The sequence below is a fragment of the Pseudorca crassidens genome, chromosome 2 (assembly GCF_039906515.1).
Source record: "Pseudorca crassidens isolate mPseCra1 chromosome 2, mPseCra1.hap1, whole genome shotgun sequence".
Taxonomy (NCBI): domain Eukaryota; kingdom Metazoa; phylum Chordata; class Mammalia; order Artiodactyla; family Delphinidae; genus Pseudorca; species Pseudorca crassidens.
The window spans coordinates 109291186-109302627 of record NC_090297.1 but is presented as its reverse complement, the minus strand read 5'-3'; the positions used below and the strand labels follow the sequence as shown (position 1 = coordinate 109302627).

At 42.2% G+C, this 11442-nt stretch overlaps 1 long non-coding RNA gene and 1 other non-coding gene across 6 annotated transcripts in view; both read right to left on the bottom strand.

Annotated features, from left to right (window-relative positions):
* Positions 1 to 894: 894 nt before the first annotated feature.
* LOC137219357 (uncharacterized) overlaps positions 895 to 11442 on the bottom strand; it is a 126677-nt gene continuing 116129 nt past the window's right edge. For 4 of the 5 annotated variants that reach the window (XR_010941080.1, XR_010941079.1, XR_010941077.1 and 1 more), the window contains one exon: positions 895 to 2477. This is a non-coding gene — a long non-coding RNA (uncharacterized lncRNA). Of the gene's footprint in view, positions 2478 to 7406; positions 8267 to 11442 lie in introns of those variants that run through there. The other variant, XR_010941078.1, reaches the window with a different exon arrangement.
* Positions 7094 to 7166, bottom strand: TRNAR-CCU (transfer RNA arginine (anticodon CCU)). Its single transcript has one exon. It is a non-coding gene; the product is annotated as a tRNA-Arg (tRNA).

Sequence of the window (11442 nt, the reverse complement as noted above, 5' to 3'; positions counted from 1 at the left end):
GCCAAGCTGACCCGCCCATTGATCAAGCCCCCAACAGCACAAAGACAGCACAGAATAGCACCCCTGACATTATCTGATAGGCATGGCTAGAACCCCCTCACTGCTTCCATTCTGATCCAGGAACTCCTGCCTGCTGACCTTCAGCTTGATGTCCTGGTTTCAAACGTGTCCCTGTCCCTTAGACTTGGTGTGACATATTCGCCAGCTCTGACTCTTACCAACCCAAATCCAACCCTCTGATTCGTTCTCTTAAATATCTAGTGTAGCTTAAACCAACTTACCTTGAGGGAAACCTAACTCCCAAGACCCCCATGAAGAGGAGAAGGGAATTATGCCTGTATATGTTATTCCTATAAGTCATACCAAAGATTCTCAGAGAGGGCTCTGGGACTACCTACCTCCTAAGCACCTAGCTGGTGACTGAGACTTATTAAAATGCAGATTCATGACCTTCTGAATTAGAATCTCTGAGTGTGGAGCCCAAGTGTCTGAATCATTAATAAGCTCCCAAGGTAAGTCTTATGCATACTAAATTCTGAGAACCATCCTCAAACAAATGGAATGTACTTAAGTGGAGACACTCTCACAGTTAGGGACTGAATGCTCTTGGCCAGCTAGACATTCTAATCAAATAGATTCCAATTACCTCATGCAGCCATTAGAAACAAGGAGGTAGATTATTCAGTGATATGAAAGGGTATTTACAATGTATAGTCACATTAAAATAATCAAATGTTATCCCACTTTTGTGTGAAAAGGGAATGTTTACATATGCATAGAACACAAGTCAGGAAGAGCATACACTGAAAAATTAACCTGGATGATAGAATTGTGTTTTCTCTCTCCCTTCCTTCCTTCCTTCCTCCCTCTCTCCCTCCCTCCCTCTTTCTCTCCCTCTCTCTCTTTCTTTCTTTCCTTCTTATCAGCAATTTCTATATTTTTGCAACAGGTACACAAATACATATGCATAATGAGATTTCTGTGAGATCAGGGACTTTGTTTTGTTCCCTACTAAATCCTTGTGCCCTAGAAAAGACTCTGGCACAGGAAGGTCTCCAATAGGTACTTGCTGAATAAATAATAAAGGGAAATTAACTTTTTAAAAAAAATTCCAAATATGACCTAACTTAATCTACCTTGAACATAGATATGGTTCCTAATACCAGGTTACTATAGTATAAATAAACGGCTTTGACTGAGGGTGCGTGCTGGGTGAGTTCACAATTAAACAGTAATGATGTTGCTTATATATTTGTAGTTGACACTTTGATTGAACACATATTCAATTTATGAAGTAATATGAATAGCATTTAACATTTATCATTTCATCTAACATCTTTAAAACCCCTTACTATGCACAACTGCAAGAGTAGTTATTCTAAAGGATGTCAACTACAATATGACAGGGGAGAGGTACCCAGTAATTCACAAAGAAAATTAAGGGGGCCAGATGTAATACTTAGGACTCCAGAAATTGATACAGCAGTGAACAGACTGGACCTGATATTGTGACTCAAAGGGGAAAGTATGATGCCTTATCCCTAGCACCCAGCACAGTGAAAAGCATATAATGGGGCTCAATAAATGTAACTGTTGAATTTCCAAGACTTGGGGAGAAAAGACTTGTGGATGGAATACATGAGGAAAGTGCATACCCTCATCAGAAATAAATAAACAGCGCTATAAGGAGGAAGGAAGCACAGTGCTAGGCGACAAAATAGAGCTGCATGTACATCTCTAAGACTGAGGATGGGAGATTGCTAGGGAGCATTGGGGTGTAGACAGAGCAGGGGGCGTACCAGATATGATGTGTGAGAATATGCTAGAGGCTTCCTTGGCCAGATGGAGTGTACTTATGAGCATTCCTGAAGCAGATCACAGATATCACACCAGAGCACCCATGGGCTGTGACAAGAGGCAGCACAAAAGCATGGGAAGGCTTCAGAGCCAACTCCACATCTGCCTCTTTTTTTGGCTTTGTGAGATTTTTTTAAAACTCTTTGATGGGACTTCTCTGGTGGCACAGTGGTTAAAAATCCGCCTGCCAATGCAGGGGACACAGGTTTGATCCCTGGTCCGGGAAGATCCCACATGCCGCAGAGCAACTAAGCCCATGTGCCACAACTACTGAGCCCACATGCCGCAACTACTGAAGCCTGCGTGCCTAGAGCTCGTGGTCCCCAACAAGAGAAGCCACTGCAATGAGAAGCCTATGCGGACCACACTGAAGAGCAGCCCCTGCTCGCTGCAACTAGAGAAAGCCCACACACAGCAGCGAAGACCCAACGCAGCCAATAAATTAATTAAATTTTTTTAAAAAAAGAAATACGTGCAGTTAAAACAAAAAAAAAAAAACCTCTTTGAGCCTTGGGGACTTCCCTGGTGGTCCAGTGGTTAAGACTCCATGCTTCCACTGCAGGGGGTGCGGGTTTGATCCCTGGTCAGGGAACTAAGATCCCACAAGCCGCGTAGAGCGACTGAAAAAAAAAAAAAAACTAAAATCAATCAATCAATTAGTTAATTAATTAAAAACTCTTTGAGCCTTAGTTTCTTCATCTTTATAAAGAGGCTTATAATACTTACCTCATAGGTTTATTGTCAGGATCAGGGAAAATGTATATAAAATATTAACCCTGGGCGGGGATTTTCCTGGCACACAATAAATGTTGAATAAATAGCAGCTAATATCATTACACTGGTGGAGTGGGGGTGGGGGTTGCTGGCTGAAGTGGATTAGAAACTATGTGCTTGAAGGACCACAAATCCCAGGGCTGTGTGACATCTGCGTTAGCAAAATCTACTAAAAGTACAGTTTTTTGATAAGGTCTTGACTTTCCTTCCTCTTTCAGTCATAAGAGTCATCTCTCACAATGAAGAAAGTGCTGCTCAGTATGGAATAAGGAAGAGTTGACTGATGCTGTGAAAGTGATGAAAATCTTGAAGGAGAACAATATCATCTTAGGTTTCATGAAAGCCAAGACATGAAAGACTGGGCATGATATGAGATAAAAACTAAAAATCAAAGTTCAAAGGAAATACAGGCATAGCTCCATGTTGTGCTTAAGAAAATCACTGATGTACTATTAATTTGTAATTACATTATTTGGTGACAGTCTATTACATGCTCTATTAAGCACTGTTTATAAAATATACATTCCTATGAAATCATAATATTTTGTTGAAACAATTTTTCATTAACTTCTGTATATTCAAATCTTCAAAATACAAAACTATTAAAAACCCTAGAACAGAAAATGGACTTAAATATGGACATTTTTCTCATTGGCCTAAAAACAATCTTCAAAGTGAAAGAAAACAGAAGTATTTATGAAGGAGAAGATGACAAGATGATGAGCTCACCTTTAGACATATTTAATTTGATGTGGCTGTTAGACACCCTGGTGGAGATGGCCAGTGGACTATGGAGTATGGAGATAAAGATTTGGAGGTCAACTTGTATATAAGTGCTGGTTAAAACTAGGAAACAGGACTTCCCTGGAGGTCCAGAGGTTAAGACTCCACGTTTCCACTGCAGGGGGCAAGGGTTCGCTCCCTGGTTGGGGAATTAAGATTCCTCATGCCACGCGGTGCGGCCAAAAAAAAAAAAGGTAGTTTGCAAAATGAATTGTTAAAGCATAGTGATAATAAAAACTAGGAAACAGGGATTTCCCTGGTGGCGCAGTGGTTAAGAGTCCACACTCCCAATGTAGGGGGCCTGGGTTCGAACCCTGGTCAGGGAACTAGATCCCACATGCATGCCACAAGTAAGAGTTCGCATGCCACAACTAAGGAGCCCTCAAGCCGCAACTAAAGGAGCCCGCCTGCCTCAACTAAGACCCAGTGCAACCAAATAAATAAATAAATATTAAAAAAACAAAAAAACTAGGAAACAGAATGAGATGCCCAGGGTTGGGGGCGGGGGATGCACAAAAAGAAGAGTGGGGTGGGCGCCGAGGACAGAAGCCTGGAGAGCACCAGCATTTAAGGGGAAAGCAAAGGAAGGGACCCCAGAAACAGAAGCAGAAGAAACAACCATAGAGGTACATGGAGAGACAGGGATGTGAGCAATCCCAGAAGCTAGCATGTGGAGGACAGATCCACAATGTCATTCATACCCCTCACTCAGGGAGGCCACGTGAAACAAGCACAGAAATAGGCCCAGGAGATTTGGTCATTAGGAGGCCTTTTTCAAGAAGTACATTAGAATGATGATAATAAAGCCAAATTGCAGAAGCTTGAGGAAATGAGTGGGAGCTGAGAGAGAGCAGATGTTACATGAAAACTACTCACATATGGATGTATAATTAAGAAATAAGAGAGGAGAGTAGGGGCACCAGTTATTAAGCTAGTATCTGTTGGCTTCAAAACCACTCTTCTGTGCACACTTTGGGGTGTTGGAGCTGGGACTCCACTTTGCAGCTGAATCCCAGTTACCTCTGCCAATGGGGACCCTGGAGGGAGACCGGAAGAGGAGAGGAACTTACTACTCCCCCTGGCTTCTGGTTCGCTGCAGTGTCATGCCAGCTTCATTTCTTCACCCAGCAGGGCAGTTTCCCCACAAAGGAACAATGTATTCGCAACTGAGAAGCCCTGCAGGAGGAAGCTGAACTAGCTTGGGTTTTGTTCCCCAAAGGCAGTTGAATCCAGTGTGCAGTCTTTCCAACCTCACAGAACCAGCTCTGAGACCTCTGCACCAGCAAGAAGCACCCCTTCTCAGAGGCTTAAGTCTCAGTCCCCCTCCTCCAACCTTCTGATAATTCCAACCTCTCCCCTTGGAAGTTAGCCGTGGGGGTAACTGCTGGTTCCTGAAATTGCTACTTGCATATACCCTAGAGCAGTGGTCCCCAACCCCCATGCTGCAGGGTCCACGGCCTTTTAGGAACCAGGCCGCACAGCAGGAGGTGAGTGGCAGGCGGGACAGCGAAGCTTCATCTGCCACTCCCCATTGCTCCCCATCGTTCACATTACCACCTGAACCATCCCCCACCCACCCCGTCTGTGGAAAAATTTTCTTCCACAAAACCGGTCCTTAGTGCCAAAAAGGTTGGGGACCACTTCCCTAGAGTTCTCTTTACCCTTTGTTACCTAGTTAACGAGTCTCTCTGTTAAATTCTTTCTGTTAAAATAACTGGTGTGTAGCAAACAACCCAATCAAAAAAATGGGCAGAAGAACGAAATAAACATTTCTCCAAAGAAGACATACAGATGGCCAACAGGCACATGAAAAGATGCTCAACGTCGTTAATTATTGGAGAAATGCCAATCAAAACTACAAGGTATCACCTCACACCAGTCAGAATGGCCACCATCAAAATGTTTACAAGTAATAAATGCTGGAGAGGGTGTGGAGAAAAGGGAACCCTCCTATGCTGTTGGTGGGAATGTAAATTGGTACAGCCACTATGGGGAATGGTATGGAAGTGCCTTAAAAAACTAAAAATAGAGTTACCATATGACCCAGCACTCCCACTCCTGGGCATATATCCAGAAAAGATGAAAACTGATTTGAAAAGATGCATGCACCCCAATGTTCATAGCAGCACTATTTACAGTGGCCAAGACATGGAAACAACCTAAGTGTCCATTGACAGATGATTGGATAAAGAAGATGTGGTACATATACACAATGGAATATTACTCAGCCATAAAAAGAATGAAATAATGCCACTTGCAGCAACATGGATGGACCTAGAGGTTATCATACTAAGTAAAGTAAGTCAGACAGAGAAAGACAAATATCATATGATATCACTTATATGTGGAGTCTTAAAAAATGATACAAATGAATTTATTTGCGAAACAGAAACAGACTCAAAGACATAGAAAACAAACTTACGGTTACCAAAGGAGAAAGTTGGGGCGGGGAGGGGATAAATTAGGTGTTTGGGATTAACAGATACACACTACTATATATAAAATAGATAAAACAACAAGGACCTACCATATAGAACAGGGACCTATATTCAGTATCTTGTAATAACCTATAATGGAAAAGAATCTGCTGTGCACCTGAAACTAACACAATATTGTAAATCAATTGTACTTCAATTAAAAAAAATAATAGTAGCTGGTGTGTTTTTGTCTGCTGCCTGATACATAGGAAATAATGACTTTTTCTTACATTGATGAAACTAGAGTGTATTAACAGACTATGATAAAGGAGCCCCTAGAGAGAGGGATCAAAGAAACAGAAAAGAGGAGAAAACTATGGCCAAAGTCGGAGAGTATACAAAAAAGGCAGGATCAAGGGCAGGAGGGTGCTGGCCTAGAAGAGAAGGGGGGAAAGAGGTCAGGATGGGTGTGAAAGAAGACATGACTGTGTATGGCAGAAGTTGAGGAAAACTGTGCCTAAGGGCCTGTGTTTCTCCAGGAATTAGGAGGAAAGCCCCCCTGCAGAGGTGGGAGGATGAGAGATGAGAAGAAGCATCTTCAGATGTGGAGAGGTCCCTGAGGGGAATGAAGATCATTAACCAAAGACAAGTAAAGGGGCTGATAAGAACACAGGCTAAAGTGGAAAGAACAGGATCCATGACTACTTGATCTTCCCCACTGGACCCGACCACAGCTGAGCGGGTGCAGCAAAGATACGATGAGGGTCATGAGGGTCCTGTTGGACAGACAACCACTTCAAGACAGAACTGAAGGGAAATGAGACTGTCGTTGACTGAATTACTCAGGTGGTCCATGGAGTCCAGCCTGGGAGGTCAGGAAAAGAGGCATTCAACAGACAGAGAAACAAGGGGATCAGGGACTCCATTAGGTGAAAGCAGATAAGGAGGTGAGGTCCATGTCAGCTCTTATAGGACCATGGTGCCAGGCTCTGAGCTAATGACACCTGCCACCCTGGAAAGAGAACCATTTCACCTCTACATAAGTGGTTGATCTCTTCCCCAACAAAGCCTCAAGATATTGGGAGGGAAATTATGATGTCAGACAAACATTGGTTTTTGTTGTAAGCTTTTTTTTTTTTTTTTTTTTTTATTTATTTGGCTGCCCCGGGTCTTAGTTGTGGCACACGGTATCCTCGTTGCCACGTGTGGGATCATTTAGCTGCCGCATGTGGGATCTTTTAGCTGCCGCATGCAGAATCCAGTTCCCTGACCAGGGATCGAACCCGGGTCCCCTGTATTAGGAGCACAGAGTCTTAACTACTGGACCACCAGGGAAGTCCCTGTAAGCTTTAAAGAAGCATACACTTTATATTTCAGGTTTCCTTTTTCAGCAGTCCTGTCTATTTGCAAAGATTTATATTTCATAACTCTTATTCTTTCTTAGAGCTCTTCTAAAGAACTAGGGAAGACTGACTGACTTTTTAAAAAGTAGAATAGAGCTTCCCTGGTGGCGCAGTGGTTGAGAGTCCGCCTGCCTATGCAGGGGACGCGGGTTCGTGCGCTGGTCCGGGAAGATCCCACATGCCGCGGAGCGGCTGGGCCCGTGGGCCATGGCCGCTGAGCCTGCGCGTCCGGAGCCTGTGCTCCGTAATGGGAGAGGCCACGGCAGTGAGAGGCCCGTGTACCGCAAAAAAAAAAAAAAAAAAAAAAAAAAAAAGTAGAATAAAACTCATTCTGTCTTGTGATTATCATATGGGTCCATTGGACCATTTTAGAAATCTAAGCTACATTTTGAGGTCTTAATGATCATATTTTTTCTCTATCATGAAACATTTCAAGATATAAGAAAACAACAATGATGGGAACACTTCAAGAATACTGCAAGAGTGAAACAAATCATCACTGTGACAGCATCTGCAACATCCTTCAGTTTTCCTAGGAGGTACCCAAAGCATTGCATCATCTTTTAAATACAAATCTTTCAAATACAAATACATAAATGTATGGTGTTGATTTGTATTTGTTTTAGTTTTTCTTGAACACAGTTGAATAATTAGAATTTTTCATTTTCTTCACTTAATGGCAAAGAGAAGAAAATTGGCAAAAGAACACATCTCTCAACTATCTCATGAATCAAAAGATAAATGCAAAGAGACCCATAGCAAAACTCTCTAATGACCATGGCAAAATTGATCAAACAAATGAAATCTCATACTTTGAGTCTTCAGATGACAGTATTCTCAGTGAATTTACTCAAGCTCAGGGATCATTGCATGGGAGAGTGAGACATGGTCTCATTGAGATATTGTCACCTCGCTGATTACCAGGGTTGATTCTGCTGCTCTGGCTGACTAGCTGGGTGCAGCCTGCCCTCCTCACACCTCGGTGTCTGTCTCTCCCAAAGCTGAATGCTTGGTAGAGGAAGATGGTGTTCCCTAGTAGAGAAGATCATTATTTCATAAAGGTAATACAAGTAGCTTTGCTGCCCTCCAAATAAGCTTGCAAGAATCAGAGAGTGAAGAATATGTTTCTAAGGACAAAAAGAAATATGGTATTTTCATCCAGTTAGTTATTCAACAGGAAGAACTGTTTCACACAATATTATGCATGAACCTTAATTATCCCATTTTGCTAAAAAGACATGTGACTTTATTCTTTCATCTCTTATAATGTTTATGCACTAAAATGTACTTGATATATTTGCCATAACAATGCTGAAGACAGGTGTGTGTAACAAGGCAACTGGGAAGAAATAGGTGATACAGAAATAAAAACATTCATTGGATTATTTGGTATTTATAAATCTAAAAATGAAAATGTTTTGCAATTATGGAATAAAGATGATACACATACATATAAGCCTATATATGTGTGTGTGTGAATGTATACACACATCAAACACACACACACACAAAGTGAGTATGTGTGTGTATCTTCAAATCCAGGAAAATATGGAACAAATATTTGAGTTTGCTATATCTAAATTCTTATTATAATTTCTAATAAATTTATTTTTTACTATTTCCTTCTTCTTCTATAAATTATAAAATGATTCAAAAGATAGATAGGTGGGTAGGTAGATAGATTCGATAGATAGATAGATAGATAGATAGATAGATAGATAGATAGATAGATAGTTAAAAAGAGTGCCTTGGACCCAGATGGTAAATGGTGATCATTATTTTTCCTGGTATACTAAGGGTGTAAGGCGTCATGCGACTCCTATAATTTGACAACTCCTTCTAGGTGAAACCTGTAATGAATTAGGTCTGTCTTCCCCACCCTCCCAACACCAGCTCTGCGACCCACAGTAACTCCAGCCCCGGCTGCTGTGCCCACGGTTGAAGCCATAGGGCTGCCACCTTCTGGGATTGTGGACAATGACGGTGGGTGGAGAGCATGAGGTAGCATGACAGCATTTCTCTCTGGCAACTTCTGGGGCACGGCTTCCTGGCATTTTTAGAGCCCCCAAATATTTGTGACAACAGGTGGTGCTCACATCTCTAAATTACTAGAGTTCTGGCTACCAAGGTGTCCAAACTCAGGAAATTGAGTGGAACTTAACAGAGCCGGACCACCCTGAGGGCTGGGATCATTGAGCCCATAGCAGCTCTACTCAGGGACCCACCCACAAGCTCTCCAGAAAGATAAGGAAAGCTGCAACTCAGACAGTACATGTTTCTGAGTCATTTCCTGGGGAGTGGCTCTGAGCCTCTACCCTGCCGCAGGCCCCAAATCTGCATGAGCAAACATAATTTTTTCCACTCGGACCATCAAAACCGCCACAGTTCCTGGTCCACTGCTAGATCTCTTACTGACCAGCCTGGCTTGGAGGGGAGAGACAGAGCAGTGAGTCTTCCTCCACAGGGACGAAAATCAGGAGACAGACTAGAGACAGGGTTCCTCTCTGCTCCTGATTTGTGGGACCAGAACAGGAGGCGCTGCAGCACTCAGCCCTGCTGTGCCCAACACTCCCTCACACATTCAGTCTGTGCCTTGGTGCTCTGAACTGGCACAGGGTACGTGCTCAATAAATATTTACTGACTAAATAACCTTCCCATCCTCACATTGTGAGCCTGTTTAACCTGGTTTCTTTCGTGTTTTAAGTTTACGACTTAAAAATTCATACTGCTTTGCTCTAAAAGAGCATTTGCTTTTCTCTCTTCCTCTAAAGAGCACCCAGCAAACCACAAGGAGAGGCCACACTCTGGATAATAACTGGGAAATCATAGACCTTTCTGGCAGCAGGGGCTTGACTGAGAAACGGGAAATTCCTGTTCCTCGGGCTGACGGGTTTTTTTGCTTTGGCTCCTTATCAAGGGGTAACTAAGCAACAGAGGGGGATTTTGCCAAGTGCCGAGAGGCTCACAGTGGAGAAAAGGGAGCTCTATAGGCTGGGCTGGAAATGAGGAAAGGGTGGCTAAAGGAAGCCAACCAGAACCAAAGCAACATTCCCAGTGGGCTCCAGAAATGCCTCATATCTAGGATAAAACACAAAAATGTACCACAGCATTTAACTCCTTTGTAACCATTTGGTGTTTTATGCCTCAGCTGACTTGCTGATCCACAGACCTAAGAAGTGACTTGCTTTCTGTATCAAAAACTACTAACCTCTGAAGGACAATTTTGCAACATCTGTTAAAAATTTAAATGCTCGTATCAGGGAAACCATTGATTCTGTAATACTTCCAAGAATTTCTCCTCAGTTATAGCTGTATGTGTACAGGATTTCTGGAACATTTCTTAGGGAAAAAATGAAACCATCTAACTGTCTTTCAGTAAAAGTCCACTACTAGACCTTTGATATTATATCTGTATTATAGAATGCTATGTAGTCATTAAGAAGACTAAGGTGGAAATATATGCACTGATATGAAAAGATGTCCAAAATAAATCATTAAGTGAAAACAAAGTAAGTGGTGAATGATGATATACAGTGTGACTCCATATATGTAAATCAAACAAAATAAACTCCTCAAGAAACAGATTACAGAGGGTAGTGGATCTAGAAGGAACGAGAAGCTGCTGCTTTTCACTCTAAAGCCTTCTACATTATTGGAACTTCCAATAATAAGCCTGTATTTCTTTTTCTAATAATAACAATGAGTTTTAAGAGAAAAAATTAAAATGCATATATACAGACATATATACAATGTCTAAGGAAAATATTTTATTATAAAGTGTTGAAGCACTTGATCTGACAGGTCTACAGAAGGGCTGAAATTCACTATCACAGGAGAAAAATCTAAGATATGCAGTCACTATATGCACTCACTCTTTCGTCTGTTCATTTACATATTGAAGGCCACAACTGCGTTATGTGTTAATTAAAAAAAAATAACTAAGACATGGCGTCCATCTGCAAGGAGCTTATAGTCTCAACAGGAAGAGATGTACGCGTAGATAAATAACTGCTTGCAGCAGTCAAGGACATCAGGGTACTGTGGAGACACTGGTCAGCTCTACTGGATGGGGAGTGGGTGGGAGAGGCCATCAGGATCACCTTCAGAAAGAAAGGGCTGCTCTGTTGAGTCCTAGGATGAGCAAGTATTTACAGTAAAGCCGGAGACCTAGTTCTAAAGAGTCCTCACCAATTCCTGCAACCCCTCT